Source organism: Lynx rufus, unplaced genomic scaffold (assembly GCF_022079265.1).
Source record: "Lynx rufus isolate CCGP_SWC_20201006 ecotype Redwood Valley unplaced genomic scaffold, mLynRuf1.p SCAF_47, whole genome shotgun sequence".
Taxonomy (NCBI): Eukaryota; Metazoa; Chordata; class Mammalia; order Carnivora; family Felidae; genus Lynx; species Lynx rufus.
In genome coordinates this window covers 969,559-981,548 of record NW_025814864.1, presented here as the reverse complement: position 1 = coordinate 981,548, position 11,990 = coordinate 969,559, and the positions used below count along the sequence as shown (strand labels likewise).

The following is an 11,990-nucleotide window of genomic DNA, read 5'->3' as shown; positions in this document are numbered from 1 at the left end:
CAAAGTGGTCCAGTTTCATTCTTCTGCATGTTGCTATCCAGTTTTCCCAACACCATTTGTTGAAGAGAATGTCATTTTTCCATTGGATATTCTTTCCTGCTTTGTTGAGGATGAGTTGACCATACAGTTGTGGGTCCATTTCTGGGTTCTCAATTCTGTTCCACTGATCTATGTGCCTGTTTCTGTGCCAGTACCATACTGTCTTGATGATTACAGCTTTGCAGTACAGCTTCAAGTCTGGAATTATGATGCCTCCTGCTTCGATCTTTATTTTCAACATTACTTTGGCTATTCAGGGTCTTTTCTGGTTCCATACAAATTTTAGAATGATTTGGTATAGCTCTGTGAAAAATGCTGGTGTTATTTTGATAAGGACTGCATTGAATGTGTATATGCTTTGGGTAGTATAGACATTTTAACAATATTTGTTCTTTCAATCCATGAGTGTGGAATGTTTTTCCATATCTTTGCATCTTCTTCAATTTCTTTCACAAGTGTTCTGTAGTTTTCACAGTACAGATCTTTTACTTCTTTGGTTAGGTTTATTCCTAAGTACCTTACGGTTTTTGATGCAATTGTAAGTGGGATCCATTCTTTGGAATCTCTTTCTGCTGCTACATTGTTGGTGTATAGAAATGTAGCAAATTATGGAAAGAGCACAGAGGTCCTTTGATGAATGGGTAAAGAAATTTATATATATATATATATATATATATATATATATATATATAATGGAATACTACTCAACCATTCAAAAAGGATGACATCTTGCCATTTGCAATGACATGGGTGGAGCTAGAGTATATTATGCTAAGAGAAATAGTTCACAGAAAGACAAATACCATATAATTTCACTCATGTGGAATCTAAGAAACAAAACAGATGAATATAGGGAAAGGGAAAGAAAAATAAAATAAGTGAAAAACAGGGAGGGAAGCAAACCATAAGAGACTCTTAACTATAGAGAACAAACTGAGGGTTGATGGACAAGGTGGGTGGGGGGAGGGGCTAGATGGGTACCGGGCCCTGAGGAGGGCACTTGTTGGGATGAGCACTGGGTGTTGTACGTAAGCAATGAATCACTGAATTCTACTCCTGAAACCAATACTACTAACTAAATTCAAGTTGATTAACTTGAATTGAAATAAAATCTTGGAAGAAAAATAAACAAAATTAAATAATAAAAAATGTTAAAACGGACAATTTTTTCTTTATATATGAAATGTTAATAGATTCTAAAAAAACTTTCAAGGAGTTGAGAAAGTAAATGGTACAGCGGTAATTTAGTTTTCAGGATTTAAGTGTCCATTAAGAGCCATGCTGGCGTCCTCACGCTCAACTTGTTGAAGAGTGCAGGGACGCCTCTGTCACAGCGTAATGCCCCCAGGGCGGGAGGCAGCCACTGCCCGGCTTCCGCGTTCCCCCTGCTGGGCTCTGGCAGGTTCCACGCGCTCTCAGCGCCTGGGAGAGGTGGGCAGCCCGCGGAGTTTCCGTGAAGGAGCTCGGAGGGGCTCCTGCTGGGTCTCACGCTGGTGCGGGCTCCGCCGAGCGTGGGTCCTCTGCTCAGACGCTCAGTCACCAGGCTCCAAACAGGGGCCTCTCGAGCTGGGACTTCCTGCGTCAGACGATCCCGATTCAAGTTGTTTTGCCTCTGCGGTGCCTGCTTAATCAAGGAGGTGCACGGGTATTTGGGTTCCGTGGGCGTGGGCTGTGAACAGATGCACAAGCTTCCAGTTTCCAAAGAGTTTTGTGTTTCTTTTGGAAAATCTACACGACAGTCACCAGGAGCACCTGAAGGAAACACCTCCTCTTGCGGGGACCGGGAAGGTTGGTTGGGGCCAATTTCTGGGGAGAAGGGATGTTGGGTGAGGAAATTTCAACATAATTGCAGTATTTTGTAAGCATAATCAACTTCTTTATTAAGTACTTCTTAACAAAAAAATCATCTTAAATTATCAGGCTCATATTCTTGCTTTAGGAAAAAGGGTATTTTGATCAAAATTGAGGCCACAAGGAGAGGTGCAGCTGTGACAGTCGGTGACCAGGGCCCTGGGGGCAGCATCACAGGCCAGGAGGGGCGGTGAGGAGGAAGGTCTGATGCAGGAGGGCGTGCGGGGCGCCGGGGCACGGCCCTGAGCTGGTGCGGAGCCTCAGGACCGAGGCGGCCCGGAGACAGCGAGGCCGGGGCTGAATGCCGGAAAAGTGGGAAAAGGCGGGCCTTTGTGCCAGTTCCGGTGGGAAGGGCTCCGGTGGGAGAGGGACAGGTGCTTTCCAGATGTCTCTCTTCCCAGGGTCCAGGCCCACAGGGCACACAGGGCGGCCTCCCGGGGCCTGGGTGGAGGCCCCCATGTGAATGGCCCCGGGAGGTGTTCACACGCTTCCCCAGGTGGGACCTGCACCCCAGTGGCGGGGCGGGGTGGGGGGGGGGAGGGGGGCAGGGAAGGCAGGTTTTTGGGGACTGGGATTGAGAGAGGGTCAGCCCCCTGCCTGAAGCTGCGAGGCATGTGGTGGCACCACTGGGACTCAAAGCCAAATCTTTACTGTTTTATATCACGTTCTCTTTTCAGCAGCGTCCTGCTTTCCAAAGAGGAATTAAGTTGAAACCTCTCACTGAAGGTCACGAATACCTCCCCTGTAAACCAGCTTTTAGGGAAAAAAATGGCTTCTCAGAGCTCCCACGCGTGTTTCTTTTAATAAAATGCGTGCAGGCTTAAGAGGGCCTCGGCCACAGGTCCACAGGGTGCGGGGCCACGACGCAGACAGGCCACGATCCGCACGAGTCTTTCGTCTCAGCGGGCCACCGGCTCCCACCCGGCAGGATGCGCCAGAGCGAGGCAGGGCTTAACGTTCCTGGTGAGCTGGACCGGAGCCAAGAGTCTGGTCTGCTCATGAACTTGCCGCCTTGGGAGGCTGTGAGTGGCGCACAGATGCGTGAACAGTTCCGACAGCGTCCACACAGCCCGAGCCGGAGCCCTGCACGCGCAGACACGCTCCTGTCTCCTGCCCTCGGACCACGACGAAGCTGGCACAGGCGAGTCACACACACGCACGCACACACACACAGCACACCGGGAGGAAAGTGGAATTATAGAAGAAGAAGAAGTCAGTCAGCCTGGTTGCACATAAGCTCGAGAGAAAATTGAGAGACTACTATCCAAAATCTTTTTTAAATAACCAAGAGGACGGCACTAACTCTGCTCCAGATGTAGGGGTGGCAGAGTGGCATGGCCTTTCTTAGCCTTGTCATATGACAGCGAGCTTTGGTTAGGTTACACGTGGGCCGTGGCAGCACACAATGGCCACGGGCCACGTCCAGTCACAGGATGACCGGGACTCATTTGCCTACGTGTGTTGTCTGTGGCTGCTTTTGTGACGGAGACCGATGGCTCACGGCCTAAATATCTACCATTGGGACAGCTATGGGAAATTCTGCTGACTCCAGGCTTAAAGTTCCTATTTTTAAACAAAATTGCAAACTGGGTTAGAGGTAAGGTCCTCCTAACATTCAGAAAGGCTGGATAAACTGTAATTCATTTAAACTTAATACATAAGTCAATACGTGGTCCTGTATTAAAATCCTGATTAAATATGATAGTCTGGACACAGTCCAGAGGAAATTGAGAACGGAAATCCAGAGATTCCATATCCCCTTTCCCGTGGCAGGAAAATGGGACCCCTGGCATCTGAGAAATGGTGACAAGTCTCCTTATCGCGATGGCAATTGGGTGAAAAACAACCAGCCACACGTGAAAAAGGGCAACCAGGGGCACATGGCATGGCGATTCACAGGAAAACTAGCCCAAGATGACAGAGATCACTAAGGCCTGACGCAGCCCTAGGGCTGCAACCCCACAACCCTGACCTATGGCAACAGCACTGCATGAACTGTAATAGCCCCACGTGACCCTGACCTCTGACAAGTCTACAGCCCCAGCACAGGACCTCTCCTATTTGGGGGGCAGGAGAGCAATGGCCACACAGATGTTAGAAAGCAGTGTCTGTCCGGGAAAGTTTGGCATGTATGTAACCCATGACCCAACAATCCCACCCCCAAGGGGACTCTCCCAACACACAGAGACACCAGGCCACAGATGTGCCTGGAGGCATAGTTTGTGAAGGGAAAAGTGGGCATGACCTCTATGTCTATCAGCAAGGAAACAGGTGAAGACACCAAGGCCCACACCATGAGCACTGCACAGAGGTTGGAGAGGAGTCATGTGCACCGACATGCAGAGATTTAGACTCACGGCCATCGCGGGCCGAAGAGGGGTCTGAGTGTCACTCTTTACATCAGCCTGAGCACACACGTTGTCTCTTGTCCCGTGTATGGTCTGGGCAGAGAGGACTTTGGTGGGATCGATGCTTTCCAACCTCAAGACACGGTGATGATCTGTGGGGGGTCAGGCGTGTCGCAGGGGGTGCATGTTGACATCAGTGCAACTTCGGTTTGGTTCTTTGAAAAAGAAAATGAGAAGAAAACATGTTAAAACTTTTTCACATTTGCTATTGGTTTTGTTTAAGTAAGTAACATAAGAGTATTAACTTATTCTCTGTTCTCTTCAGAGTGGTAAAAAAATTCCCTGAATATGGAAGAGAAAATGTATGTTTATGTTAATAGGATGCTAGCTACATAAAACTCTTCTCTTTTCCTAATTTCATAACTTTCTCACTGATTTATTTTATCTCCTATTTTCATGTACCTCACTCCTACTGCTCATGGACCATTCGTATACCTTTTGAAAGATCCTTGCTGAGGTGAGGAGATTATATGCCACCCTACATACACTGTCTTTGTAAGGAACCAGAGGCACGTAGGGATCATAGCAGATATCCACAGACAGGTACGGTACACGCCTTCTCTTGGTGAAGTGCATGCTGGCTGATTCATCACAACGTCCCAGAGTGCGTGTATGTGTGTCCACGTGCGTGTGGGTGTCTAACAGAATAAAACGACATCATCTCATATGGCTAACTCAGGAGAGCGGATAGAACTGAAAAAAGCCCCAGGAAATCTAGATAAATGTTGGGGCTGATATAGACACAGGTTGATACATACTCCCAGAAGCTCCTGGCTAAAGTGAAGTTGAACTTCTATGACAGCACGGTGGTCACATGGTGTTGACTTAGAAGGGAGGTCAGACTAAGGCAGGGAGGGTTAGCATGGACGGCATGGGGTCCACCCCCAAAGAAGCAGCTTCCTGGTTCAAGAACAGACAGGAAGCAGCAGGCAGCTGGAAACCCTCTTAGGTACCAGTTTTCCAGGTAGGGCGTCCCAGCCCTCCCCACAGAAACTCACTACTCTGAAAATCCCAACAAGTGGCCAGAGCAGATGAGGAATATAGTGCTTGTGTCAGTAGACAGAGCCAGCCAGAACCTCAGTAGCCTGGGTGATGTGACTCAGCAGAAACAGTGATGTGACCCTCAGTGCACTGAGACCATTAGGACGGTGAGCAAATCCAGCCTGGAATATTCAAGACCATACAACACACAGTCAATCCTGACAGACAACAAAGCCTGTGCCTGCATTTTTAAAAACGTCCTTAAATGTACAAGTACCCTATGACCCAGCATCGAGCCATTGGGTGTTCATCCACAGGATACAAAAATGCCAATTGGAAGGGGCACATGCATCCAGATGTTTACAGCAGTGCCATAGTCAAAGTATGGAGAGAGTCTAAATGTCCGTCGACTGATGAATGGGTAAAGATGTGGTGTATATATATACAATGGAATGTTACTCAGCCATCAAAAAGGATGACATCTTGTCATTCGCAATGACATGGATGGAACTAGAGAGTACTATGCTAAGTGAAATAAGTCAGTCGGGGAAAGAGAGATATCATATGATTCCACTCTTACGTGGATTTTAAAAAACAAAACAGGCGAACGTAAGAGAAGGGGAAAAAAGAGAGGGAAGCAAGCCACAAGAGACTCCTAACTATAGAGAACAAACCGAGGGTTGACAGAGGGAGGTGGGGGGGATGGGCTAGATGGGGGATGGGGACTAAGGGGGCCCCTGTTGGGATGAGCACTCGGTGTTGTACGTAAGTGATGGACCACTACATCCCACTCCCGAAACCGATTTTAGCATATATGTTAACTAACTAGAATTTTAATAAAAGCATGAAATTTAAAAAATCCATCAGCGACATGCAGGTCCTCTGTGATTTGAAACGCAAACACACATCAAAAAGAATTTCTCATTGTTTCCCTTGCATTTTGGGAAACGTGCCTTTATTCTTTGGAAGCACATAGTTTGTGCCACCTAAGTAACCTCTGTACAAATGTTATGACCAAAATGACATAGAAATCACCATAAAACAGCTGAGAGACGGCAGATATCATTAACCGTATGTCTACCTCTTACTTTACAGAAAAATCTGAAATTAGAAACCACAGTTACCGGCTGCCGGGTGGGCTCTCTGGCTAAGAACACAGAAGTGAAAACTCGGTATCTGCGTTCCTCTGCTTCACCAGCAAGCACAGAGAAGCTCGTTAGAACGCAATTTAAATCGAAACATGATTGTACGTTAAAAAGTCAGCTTAAGCCTAACGGGGACACATGATTTTTTCATCAATATGTGCATTTTATTCCTGGTTAATTATCTGTATCTTGGCTTCTGCGAAAGAAAACCAAGTCATAATAGAGTAGCGTCCCTGCTGCCTTGTGCGTCTTAGAGGACGAGCTGGTATTTTTGGCAGGTATCGATTCGGCTGTTTGCGGAGGCGTGAATCAGTGTTGTGCGTGAACGTTAGCCATGTGTGTGTGTATTTTAAATACATGTACCTGTGTAAGCAGATACCTGTAGCAGGCCTTTATTCCTCTCAAGTGTGCCTCGGTGCCTTTTCCTGGATGTAACGGCACCTGTCCATGCAGCCACCAGCCGAAATTCACCAGATGGAGTTTATGTGAAAGCTGCTTATCAGATATTTTAAGAATTTGATTCTAATGGTGTTTTGCTTATTTCTTTTCTTGTTCTTTACAAAACACTTGCTCAAAATCTTTCTTTATCACTAATTTTGTATATATATATATATATACATATATATACACACACATAGATGTCATATATATGAATATAAAACTTTTAAAATAGAGAAAACACTTTAAAACTTTAATTTGCTTGTATTTATTCTGTATCGATACATCATGTTACTCCTTCGATCCTCCTGGGAGATGACACACACAGAAACGGATTGAACCGGGCAGACTGAGAGCGCCGATAAGCTAGCATTGATTCTTTTGTTCAGGACTATTGACTTTGGCAAGTTTGGGTATTTTTTATTCATTGCTTCTGTTTTGATTTTTTATATTTTCAGTGAAAATTTATATGCCCAAATTAAAATACAAAATGGAACAAAATTTATGATTATTCCCACAATTATAAGAAAATTACAGCTGATACTTTGGTTTCTTCTTCTACACACAGAGAGATTTTATTTAGAAAAATGGCGTGATACTATATGTCTTGGCTTGGGCTGCGGTAACAAAATGCCTCAGGTTGGGCAGCTTGTAAACAACAGACATTTACTTCTCATGGGTCTGGAGGCCGGAGGTCCGAGGTCAAGGTGCTGGCCAGTCCGGTTCCTGAGCTTTGCCTGGACACAAAGGCCGTGTCCTACCGTGGAGAGAGCTCTGGCATCTCTCCCTCCAGAGGGCACCCCCTGAGGACCTCACTTCACCTGCTCACGTGCTCACCTGTTCTCTCTCCAAATGCAGCTACATTGGCAGTTAGGGTTTCGACATGTGAGTTTGGGGGAGACACACTGTTCTATAAACATTTTCTTAACTGTGAACAATATTCCATATTATGAGAGGTTCTTTTATGATTACATTAATGAACGATAATTTATTTAACTAATGTTTACTCTTGTTTTCAACTATGTTCTAATCATGAACACGGTATTTCACAACATCATTATAGATAAACCTTTATGTTTATATTATTATTCATTATTATTACTCAACATTATGTCATTATTATTTATTAGTGAGACCTAGGAATATTTTTAACGCTTGTAACGTCCTCTGCAACTTTCCACACTGTGCTCACGAGCGCCTCTTCCCCAGCAGCCCGTACCAGCAGGCAGATCTCAACGACTTTACAAATACGTGTACCTGTCTGTCACTGTCTTCATCTGATATGAGATTAATATGATATTGAGCAGTTTTTTCGCAGGCTTATCAGTTATTTTTATTTCTTCTTTGATGAATTATCTGTTCATCTCTTTGACAAGTTCTTAAAATGAAAAAATATTCACAATTTTATTGTCTCGGCGTTTTCTAAAGATGGCGAACACAGACCTAATCCCACACCTCAGTGTATGTTCAGCAGAACTGAAAACGCACGCCCACAAAACACACCAGTGTTATTCATGACAACTAAAGACACAAAACAACCCAAATGCTCATCAAATGACAACTGGATAAAGATGTCCTGCCAAGATCACAAAGTCACAGAACCACAAAGGATTGTATGAGCCGCATACATAAAATGTCTAAACAGGTAATTCTGTCAGACAGAAGGCGGCCTGGCCCCGGAGGAGCTGGCTGGGAGGGATGAGGGTGGCCAGCCTCTGCGAATACACTCGAACACAAACAGCAAACGAGAAACCTACAACCAGACTGTGCATCTTGAAAGGGTGGATTTTGTGGTATGTGGGTTATATCTCAATAAAGCTGTTATTAAAAGGGGGTACATGGCACTTAAAGATATGAAAAGACGTGCAAACTGACTCGTGATGAGAGAAACGCAAGTTAAAGCTGGGTGAGATGCCATTTCTCACCTAATGGATTGGGCAGAACATAAGACTACATTGTGTTGGCGATAGGAGAATGAACTTGGACACGTGTCACCAGTAGAACTGAAGCTATTATGACCCCTTTGAAGGAATATTTGGCAGCATTTATCAAAACCACGTATGCATTTATGTTTTGACTCACCAGCCCTCTCGGGGGGATTTTCCCCAAAGACACGTCTCCAACAATATGAAGTGCAAATGCACAAGCTTACTTTTGTGTGTTCTTCCCTCGTTGTCTCACTGACGTTGCAAAATCCCGAACATCACCTGAACTCCACACATTGGAGAGTGGGCGAAGAAATTCTGTCGCATCCACATGGTGAAATAGCACATCACTGTAAAATAAGACCGCGGAGGAAAATCTCCATAAAATGATACAAAATGATTTCCAGGATGTATGACTAGTGGCAAAAAGCACAGAAAGGCATCGAAATAGCACAAGACATACAAGGAAATGGAAGGTCCGTGTATCTGTGTAACTGCACAAAGATCACGCACAAACACAGGGCACGGGGCTGATGACCCCGAGGGTCATGACCGTAATGGGGATGGGGACGCTGAGACACTTCTTTGAGTAGATTTTGGCCTATTTCTTAGCAAATATCTACGTTGCTGCCTTGTTGCAGATTTCCCCAAACTCTGCCTTGAAATGTTGAATGACTAGATTCGCATCCGTTCTTTTTGAATAGGAACCACCAATTGACTCCCTGTTTTGAGCCATTCACAGCAGGTATTTCGAGCACACTTCACTTCGCGTCAACAGTCAACATCCACCGTCCTCCGCAAGTATTAGTGTTTATTCTGATTTTTGTGACGATCCGGTGTGAAAACGTTTGCGTATCCAAACCTGCCATGCGCTCTCTCACACCTAGAATGGTCTTTGCAATGTTGACTCTTTAGGCTGCGATAATCCACAAATCCCTTGCTTTCACATTGTTAGACATACGCCTCATATTTGAACTTAACGGTGTCTCCTCTGCGGTCTCTCCCTGCCCTCCAGCTAGTGCTGCATTATCCCTGGTGCCTTCCTGCCAGCGCTGCGTTTCCTCGTCAACAGCAGACGCCTTGCTAAGGCCGCCCTCCTCAAGCACATGGTGTCCTCTTTACCTGTGTCCACACGCTGTCCAGCGCTTGGCTCACCGTTGGTGACATTTTGTGAATTTCTTGAGAGAGACTCTCCCTCTGATTCTTAAGCTTATTTTTCCAGGGCATAGCATCTTTGTTTATAACGAGCAACTTTATTTTCTACTAAAGGTTTTTTTTTTTTTTACTCATGAAAAATTATCACGATGAGTTAATGTAATGTTTTGATTTTTTAATGGGAAGAAGTAACAGAAAACTAAGTAGTTATGACACAGCAGGAAGATGTTCGGAATTTGAATGAAAGCCAGGAGATTCACAAAATATGGGTATTCCTTTATGTCATCTGCTCAGTTATCAGCCTGGATCAAAATTTGGCAATTCACTTAGGCCTGTTCTACAGATCTGCACAGGGGTGGAGGTTGGTTGTAAACCAGATTTACATAGGCTGCCGCGTTCTTTGGAGAACCAGCCAGTCTCATGAGAATTCAATCAATCAAGGGTCCAGGCACAAAACACACTTGGCTTTGCCTCCTTGTTGAGGCAACGACTTCGTTCCGTGTCACTTGCCTGAACTTGTGGCATTTCTCTTAACCCGCGCACACGCTCAGCAGTGAGGTCTGATGACAAGCTGAACCTCTGCTATTTCCTCCCAGTCGTGACCCTGACACCACTAGCTGGGAGAGACCTAAAATTAGACCTTGTGCAGCACTTCCTGCCCCCGGCAGGTTATTTGACACCTGAACAGATTACCAAACTGACGATGAAATGAAAATGAACGAAGTCACCCGCGAGCAATGAAAGCGTAGAGGAAGGCGCCGCCCTCCAGACTGTCAGGAAGCCACTCTCTCTGGGTCCTGACAGCCGTGAGGCCCGGGCTTGTACCCACCGATCAGGCCGTTTCCTCCCGGCAGAGCCGTCGTCCCGTTTGACGGGGCCACAGGAAAGTGGGTCCGTTTTGGCTACAGCGTCTTCATGATTTGGTTCCAAAATGAAGTAAAGCTTCTTCATGCCTCCCACACCCAACCAGGCCCCCCACAGAGGAGAGAGTGCCGGGTGTGTCTCCATCTGCCTCCCCCACCTCCTCTCATGCACGTTCCTTCCGTGGGGTCACTGTCACTGTCCCCTCCCGGAGCTGTGGGCAAGAAAGCCGACCAGAACCCCTGGGAGAGACCCCAGGCACCCTTCCTGCCAGGCGTGGGGCAGACGCGGGGCTGCACCCTGGGCTGGGCATAGATGTAAACTTGGAACCCAAGCACCCCTAGGCTCAGGAGGGAGGACACAGGTGTGGGGTCGTTCACCTACATCCTTCAATGTGGCCTTAGGGTGGATGGCCTGCTAAGGGAGAAGACCCCAGACCCACCCCAAGAACACCCATTTAGAGGAGGTGTCAGCAGGTGGGCGGGGGAGGCTGCACCTGCCCACGTGCCCATGTGTGGCCCACTGCACCTGCTCGGGACCGCCCGGGTTGCCAGCAGGCACCCGGCCGCAGTCCCCAACACGCACCCCGGAATCGCGGGGGCCCTCCTCCGCAGCCCCTTGCCCACCCTGCTGAGCCGAGGGGAGGCTGTGGGGTGCCTTTCTCCCAGCCGATGGGGTCTGGCTCGCTTGCAGCCCTCGGGCCTCACCTTATGGCAAGTCTTGGTGTCCCTTCTGGGCTCCAATTCATCTTTCACAGATTCTCAGGGCCCGGATCATTTCCCCATACCAAAAAGGGGAAAACAAGACAAAACAAAAACATTAGCCTCTGTGGCTCTGGTAAGAGGATAAGGCCGAAGATTTCCTGAGTTGTCATCCCAAGGAAGAGAATTGTTCTCCCTTTTTTTTTTTTTTTTTTGTATTGTATGTATGTGAGACAACGGATATTAAACGTCCCGCAGGAATCATACACCTTAAACTTACACAGGGATGCATGTCAGTTATATCTCAATGAAACTGGGGAAAAAGAATCAGGCTAGTCATTAGCTCACCAGGAGCCTTCCAGAGAAGGTGCTGGGCGTTTGCTGGGCGGTAATGGTGGATTTCCGTGCAGACCGGAAGGAGCAAGGTGTTTTCCGTGGTGGAGGGAGTGACTTGGACAAGTTCCAGGCAGATGACACACCCGGCCA

At 46.7% G+C, this 11,990-nt stretch overlaps 1 long non-coding RNA gene across 1 annotated transcript; it reads right to left on the bottom strand.

The window, feature by feature from the left end:
- Positions 1–1,962: 1,962 nt before the first annotated feature.
- Positions 1,963–11,579, bottom strand: LOC124525756 (uncharacterized). The gene is made up of 3 exons (XR_006965555.1): positions 11,511–11,579; positions 9,015–9,137; positions 1,963–4,453 (listed from the first exon to the last, which is right to left on the bottom strand). It is a non-coding gene; the product is annotated as an uncharacterized LOC124525756 (long non-coding RNA).
- Positions 11,580–11,990: the final 411 nt, after the last annotated feature.